This window comes from Amblyomma maculatum, chromosome 1, assembly GCF_055883805.1.
Source record: "Amblyomma maculatum isolate TAMU_Amacu chromosome 1, ASM5588380v1, whole genome shotgun sequence".
In the NCBI taxonomy this organism is placed as follows: Eukaryota; Metazoa; Arthropoda; class Arachnida; order Ixodida; family Ixodidae; genus Amblyomma; species Amblyomma maculatum.
The window spans coordinates 386,787,605-386,795,662 of NC_139344.1; positions in this window are offsets into that span (position 1 = coordinate 386,787,605).

The following is an 8,058-nucleotide window of genomic DNA, read 5'->3' on the forward strand; positions in this document are numbered from 1 at the left end:
GGCCACCACTCAAAGTCAGACGATAGCAATGCTCGTACGCTGCAGGTACGGCTCCTTGCCTTCTTTTTGAACCCTAACAAAAAATGGGGCGAATAGAGAAGCCGACAGGCGCGCCTCGGACACTATCGATGAGAAAAGAAAAAGAAAAAAGCTGCAAATAGCAGAATGGGCTCAGAAAGGCTGGACATGTGGTGAGAGCGCACAAATTGGGCAATATGCGAAGACTACAGGCATATCTCTCCCACACCAAGGAGAAGGACTGTAAGAGGAGAATGAGCAGCTGAGCTTCATGGGATGCGCGATGTTGAGTTTGTGAACTTGTGGCACTAGGTCCAGAATCCTGGCCACAAATTAGTCTAGATTTAAACGCAGCGCAATATAATCCAGTAAGTAAAAAGGTCACAAAAGTATCAGCAGTGTAAAGGAATTCATGGTACTGCTGCGGAATCGATGGCGATGCTTAACCGAGGAAAAAGACCTTAGTCTAGAAGCAATCAACGATAATTTCGAAGATATCATAACTGAGTGCGGAACAAATGTATGCGGTATATTAGTTAAAGGATATTGGTAAACTATCTAAGGAGACAAGATATCCGATCCAGAGAAGCCAAAGCATGAAAGCGTTCAACCTATTATTGTACAGAATTGAGAGAGCTGCAAAGGTTGATCAACAAGCATAAATTGTCCGGCATCAATAAGTACAATACCGACAGAACTCGGCACGTCCTAAAAAGCGGCGATGACCTGAAAGCAGTCAAAATGTAGCTAAGCATAAACAAAAATACGATTTCTGCGCTAGAGACAAGGCGCTCAATGCCCTTACCAATATGGATAAGGTAGTCTAAGTAGAAGAAACGGCATTGGCAATATATATGCTGTAGTCAAAGAAGAGGAGGTGTTCTGCACTGATGTATATATTAAACAAGCTAATCAAGACCAGAATAAGAAAAACACGGTCACAACAATGAAATTTTCCACCGATAACGAACAGGGATGTAAAGGAAACATGACAAGCAATGAAAAGGAGGAAAGGAGCTGGTCCGCATAAAGTAATTGCAGATTTATTGCAATATTGTGCAGCGACAGCGATTGAAAAACTGTCCAACTTGTATACGCATTGCATCGTGACCTCTAGAGAACCAGGTACCTTGGAAGAATGCTACATTATCTCATCCACAAGAAAGGGGTCGTAAATAAACTTCAAATTGCAGAGAAATGATATTGCTATCCTTTACGTACGTGTTATTTGCTAAGGTAGTCGCTAATAGAATCAGACCAGCCTAGCTCACACCTCAGCGAGATCAGACATAATTTCGTTAAAGGCTGCTCTAGAACAGATGCACACTATCCGCCAGATGATAGAAAAATGGCCGGAATATAACTAACCTTTTTACAACAAAAAGTATTCTGCTTGAATACTTCAGCAGTCGTACAGGCATTGCAAAGTTAAGGTGTAAATGGGCATAATGTGAAATTACTGACCGATATGTATGGTGGCCGCCTCCATAAAGCAATGAAACTCCGTTAAAGAAGCGTGTTAAGCAAAGAGACAAGATCTCTCCATTACTATTCGCTGCTTGCGTAGAGCAAGAAGTCTGGATGGTACACGCTCAAGGGGCACGTTTTTTAATGTGTAAGCATTGCATTGCTATCTAGGCGGGTTTCGCATGGGTGTGACTTTGTCGGAGCTGTACAAGCGGAACTAGTCGGTATATCGTAACAAGAATGCTACCATTGAATAGAGTGTTAAGAAAAAGTGTGCAAGTGACAAAATGGTTGATGTGCGTTAATTAGGTAAATATTTAGAGCCAATTGAGTGGTTTATAGAAAGGAAAGGTCCAGTATCTGTCACTCTCGAAATCCTGCTGAAACATCTCCTGGCCCACCTAGCAACACTCAGGCCTAGGCATTTGTCCAGTGCTCTACAGTGTTCTCGGTAAATTTTTCTCTGAAGAGGGGTGGCTTTTAAAATCATGACACTTTTATATCTAGAGCTGTAACGACATTTCCGCCAAAAGAAAACATCAATCGATTTCGCACTAAGTAATGAAACGAGCGGCTAGTAACACTTTCAAGGTGGTACACATGTGCCGGAGGAGATAGCTAATACTGAGCAACTATCGAATGCAATGCGTGGAGCGATTATCTAACGCACGCCTTTGAATAATAAGGCCCTATAGTGATTCGGAAAATAACAGGGCAGAACCATTGTTCAGCGCTCACATCCTGATAGGTGTAGGGATATTTTAGCGCAAACAAATACAGCAGGAAGTTTTAATGAATCCTGATAGGTAACCAACATGCCAAGCGTCTATTTCTGATATGTTGATATTGTCCTAAACCCGTCGCAGTTATGATGTAGGGGGAACAAATTCCTCTGCAAGGCGAAGTACCACGTGGATTGCCCTCTGGCACTAAGTGTGGAGTAAGTGTATTAGTTACAGCTGTCTATGCAAGGGATGCACTGATATATGAGGTGATATAAAGGGACTATGAACCGACCCGTTGTAGTAATTTGCACTAGGCGGGTGGACCATTGTTTGCCCTGCGGGTCTAATATTGAGGCCTCATCACACATCCTTCCCTGAATAAAAGATCCACTTGACAACGTATAAGATGCTGTTTAATGAAAGGAGGCCTAATTTTCAGTAAATAAATTATCTGAATTCTTGTGATGAAGAATAAATGGGTCGTAATTATGTCAATAATTCCTCTCTCGTCGAAACAGATCGCTGAAGAAACTTGGAAAAGGCTTGTTAAATGGACACAAACTTAAATTAAATAAAACCAAATTAACCTAGACCTAATTTAAAACATAAAATGCCGGGTTTCAGTAAATTACTGCGTTGTACTGGTGAATATAGGATTCTTGCAAAGAAAATAGGAGCTTCTGCACGTATGAAAGCTCCGCCGGATGAAATATGAGTTTTGCATTACCGAATGTCTCATCACTAAACTACGCTGACGTTGATATCCTAATTTTAACGCTGACTCCCTAGGTGGGGCTTAGGTATTATTAGCTTCCTGACAAAAATCGCAAGAATTACTTCATTGCTCGCGTTACAGTATCTTTAACACACGGACACAAAAAACGTCGAATTCTTAAATCTCAGCAATAAATTTTATTTTTGTGTGAGCCTTCCCAGAAAGAGGCACACAATGAACTTCTTGGACTAGAATGCTTAATTTTTCGAAAGTTTTTGTTTATGCTTTTCTTCACTGAACATTATCCGGGTAAGAAAATATAGGAGCATAAGATGCATTAAGGCAGGTTGAATATGTGGATTTTGGACTGGAAAAGCGTGTATGAGACGTATGTGGAGAATGGCGTGGAGAGACGGAATTACAACAATTCGTTGGAATTGGAAGCTACAGCAGGAGAAATAATCGGCTCCTATTGTAACCTGGAAGAACCTTTTCTCTGCTGCTTACCAAAAATGGCTCAAAATGAACATAATGATTATCCAACTGAGCTCTGGCGCACAACTTCGGAAGAAAGCTACAAAACGTACTAAAAATGCTTTCAGCTGAACAAAACTGTTTTTTCAATTTGTTTGTTTTCAAATTCCTTTTCCAGCAAAGAAAAGCGTAACAAATATTTGTGCTGCACATTTATTTCGCATTACGGCACTCGTGTGGGTACCGATACCAACAAGTGATAACAGCCCTTAGTCAAATCTGCTTACTCATAAAGACAATAAGTTAAACAGAGAAGACAGAACTGAGGGCTCGAAAGTTTTCAATTTAATCTCTGATCGACAGTTAGTGTCGCAAAACTACCAGTTCTATTTTAATATTAGCGCTGTGCACTGACGGAATTTTTATTACATTTGTTTTGTTCATATAGCTTTCCCCAGTGATGATAGTAAAAGGCATTTTTGATGCAGTAACACTAATTCCGTGAGCAGCAGTGACAAGGAAAGAGTACACTGAATAAACGTCCTCTACACTTCTTCGGCTTCGGAAAACACAATTGACAGAAAAGAACATGTTGGGACTCCAGTGCTACAAAAAAAAAGCGATATGGGCTTGGTAAGGTGGCGCCGATGTTTTCTTTTTGTTCCTTCGAGAATGAAAGATGCGCTCCAAACCAGGACTGAATCATCCTCCATCGCCTAAGGTTCTGCGACGGTGAAATTGATTGCCCATTTATTTATCTATGCAAGTTGGCACTGAAATGAGCAGGATGAAGTAACTGTGTCAATACTCGTTTTATGTCCACGAAAGCATCAGTCTGTCATGTACAGAAAAATTAAATTTCGTAATACAGTAATTAATAATATTTTCATTGCTCTTCCCTCACGTGATTCGTTTTGAAATATCGTATATGCAGGAGAACGGTACTAAGGTTATACGAACTGTTCCTTGAAAAACTATGTTATACGTAGCTCATTCTCGTGAAAAAAAAAGAATGACAACCAGAAGTCCTGCTGACAGCATAAAATAGCATTCTGCTTTGGTTTAATTTTTTAAATATAGAATTCATGATACAACATGTCACGTTGGTGGGCCCTTATATATGAAAAGTAGGAGCTAATATACGCCTTCATCATCCATGTCTGACTATGCGGTTTTCTTTCAGGTGTGACACCTTGTTGTAAGAACTGGCAATGACGACATGGAGATACTTACTTGAACACAAAACGACGGAACTGTATTGGAGTTTTACTTTGTATATGGGCCGGTTAAACAATGCTACAGCACACACATCCTCTGTCTTTCAGTTCGCGAAGGAAGAGTAGGTATGATCTGTAGGCGAGCTTCTCTGTCTCGGCGGGCGAGGTCCCACTTATGCCTCCGAGGCGCCAGATCACGAGGTAGACAGCAAAGGGGCGGTTGTGAAGCATCGTCTTACTTCTGCTCGGCTCCCGCGCCATGTCGCGCAGATGAGGTAATACCTCTCTCATACACAACGCAAAAAGGGGAGGGGAAAGAGGGTATACTTGTCGATTACTGCGCACGATCAAACTTTCATCCCAGAAGAGAAAAAACAACAACCTTCTGGCCCCCAGCTGAGCGTGCGAGCGGTTAGAGGCAGTTGAAGCATGTTTCTCGCCCGTATCGCCGCAGTTTGCTATTTACTGCGCAGACCCCGTTTTCTTTTCTCTCAAAGCAGCGTTTATGTTCAGCTGAGGCGATGCGCGGCGCCAACCGCCACCATTTTATTGATTTATGGAGTTCAGAGCTCATAAACAGTTACGGAGCATTAAAAAAACCTCAGCGTTTACACTCCATTTGTTACGAATATATTTGAGCGCTCTCACTGTGGTACATTGCAGTAGACGACTGACATGAAAGAAATACTGAATAGGGTTCCTGGAATAGAGTGTCAAATCTGCTGTGGTCTGATGCCTGTAAATAATGTGGCAACGAAGTACGTTTCACTGTCTTTCTCAATTATTTTGGAAATTTGTATCGACTGATCACAAATATTGCGCGCACTGAATCACTTTTGAATGTGCTCTCGACGAAATTGCTTTGCAAATAAATGGTAAACCATTGCTCCCCATCTCTCTTCAATTTATTTTATTTTTCTCCATCAAGCTATGCAAAACAGTGGAAATATGTTTCGACATTTGCACTACCTACAGAATACTTATAGCAAGTTTTCCTTGATAATATTGTTTAGGCAAAAGGTCTGAAGCGTTACGAAATGAGAGGGCCTGGCAAAAGTCTCAGTGAATCACGGGAGAAAGAAGCGCAACATCCTGCTGCACGTGGCGCGTGACACGCGATTGAAAAGCAGGAAGGGTGTGCAGCCGTCAAAGGTTGCCTTCGCTGCTCACATTTCTGCACGTTGCTGCACACCACGAATGTCAAATCATGCTTTCTCTCGCGCAGAAGAAATGCAATTGCCAGACTCACTCTCGTCGCGCAAGAACTGGAGTGACAACCTGAAAATACGCAGAGCAGCTCTTATAAACATACCATGGTAAATAAAGAAAGGTTCTGTGGACACAGCAGATGAGTGATTCCAAGAAGCTTTTTTGCATTTTAAGTGAGTCATACACCATCCACACGATAGAAAAATATAGAGGCGACCTTCGCCGGTGTGATGCTTGTGTTGAAAATAAGCCCATCTGAGTTTTCGCTCAGGTAACTCGAGCTATGTTCCCATCGTCTAGTATTTGGGCAAAGGTAAGGAAAGCAGGTGCCGCGATGTATAAATAAAGGTCGCACATTATATTGCTGAGCTTTAAGCAGTCCGAACGTTTTCGACATGCATACCCAACAGCCGGCGCTACAAGTTGCGAGTGGAATAAAATGGCTGCTCGTCTCACCGTGGACCGTTATTTTCTTCCTACAACGTTGGATGTAATGAAGCACTTGGCGGTCATCATAGCGGCGTTTCTTACCTCCGCGGGTAAGTCAAAGCAATTTCATATCAATAAATAGCCTCTTTCTAGGAATCAAGTTTATTTGGCAGATCTTGCAAAAGTGCGTGTTTTAGCAGCGCCAAAGTCATTCCTTGTTCAAATAAAAATGATTTATGTTCTCTCTACTTTTCCTCAGGAACACTGAACGTTTCTTATGAGTAAGCAGGGATATTCAAATGCGCACCTTTTTTGGCTGAGTAATAGAGCAGCTTTGTCGGAAATCAGCAAACCGATGAATTCTAGGGTGCTATATAATAGGTGAAGAAATTTATACGTACCATTTTAAAGACACAAATCGAGTGTTTGGCAAAAACCAGAGATTTGTAGCTCGCATCCACAAGCAGAACAGATGTTGTCACGTACGTCATGCACCATAAGAAGCGCTTCTTGAATGGCGCGCAAAGTGGCAGTAATTTATTCAGCCGAAAACCCAGGGGTAGTTGAATTTTTTCAAATTCCGATTGCTCATGTGGTTAGTACGTTTGGCATAGTAAGATACGTTTAAAACCTGGCACTTAAAATGCATATTAATTGAAGAAAGAACGATGGGAAAGTTATTACGCAGTTTACTACCCGGAGCGACTGCCTCTCTTTGTCAACGTGAAATAAGCTAGAAGAGATGCAACTCAGTCACCATCATCAGCCGACTATACCTACTGCAGTGCAATGGCCTTTCCCATATTCCTCCAATGATGACTCCTATGTCTACTCCAACTCGGTCACAACGGCACTATTTGATCCGCAAGGAGTGTGGAATTAACTGTTTCTAACGGTACAGTTGCTTCCCTCTGCCATTGATGTAGCTGGTGCCGTTTTCAGTGGTAGTGCGTAGCTTGACCACACTTCTCTTAATCGGCAATCGTTCGTGACGAAAGGAGCCCCTGTTAGAGCAACCATGAAATTAAGTTATTTCCTCTTACGTTAGCCATGTCGCGTTGCCAAAATGCTGTGATCTAAGAAAAAGAGAGCTCGCCACAAATTTGTATCTTTGGCTGCCTTTCAAAACATATTTTAACATCTTTTTTGCTAAAACCTTTTTTATACTTCCTTTTGTGTTTAAAACACAATATTTATTTCCAAAGATGTTATGTTATGTCTATAAAATCCCAAAAGCCCATCTTTAAAGAATTACGGGTCGGCTTTTTTTGAAACGGCTGATGCATAAGTACATTGTCCTAATTTTATCTGAAACCTTCAATTCATTTAGAAAGTTGCGCAAATAGTTATACGTAAGTGAAATATCCACTTGAACATCACACGCTTACGATGTTAGGCGCCACAAATGTACCCTGAGGGATGCTGTATTTTGCAGTAGTCTGAAAATGAAACAATATGCACACGCATTTTTCAAAACTTAAGAGCCCAACTGGGTTTCTTATCAGCTGTGTTTGGCGTGTACTAAGCCCCTTGTAGAGTGAGTAGGAGGCGTAACATTGTTAGGGGTTATGGCTATAGTTGCTCTCTAACCTGCAAGAGATATTTAACATTCACGAGACATAAACAGCCAGAAATAATTCCATTAAAGGCAGTTACGTTACATTAGTTAGGTTTTAAAGTTGTAAAAACATTGTGAAAGGTGCTGGTGAATGTAAAAGGGGACTTTTTACTCTGAATAATATTTCCTTTAAACTCACAGTAATTTCAGATCTGAAGGAATTGTGAGAATTCAGGAAAGACGCAA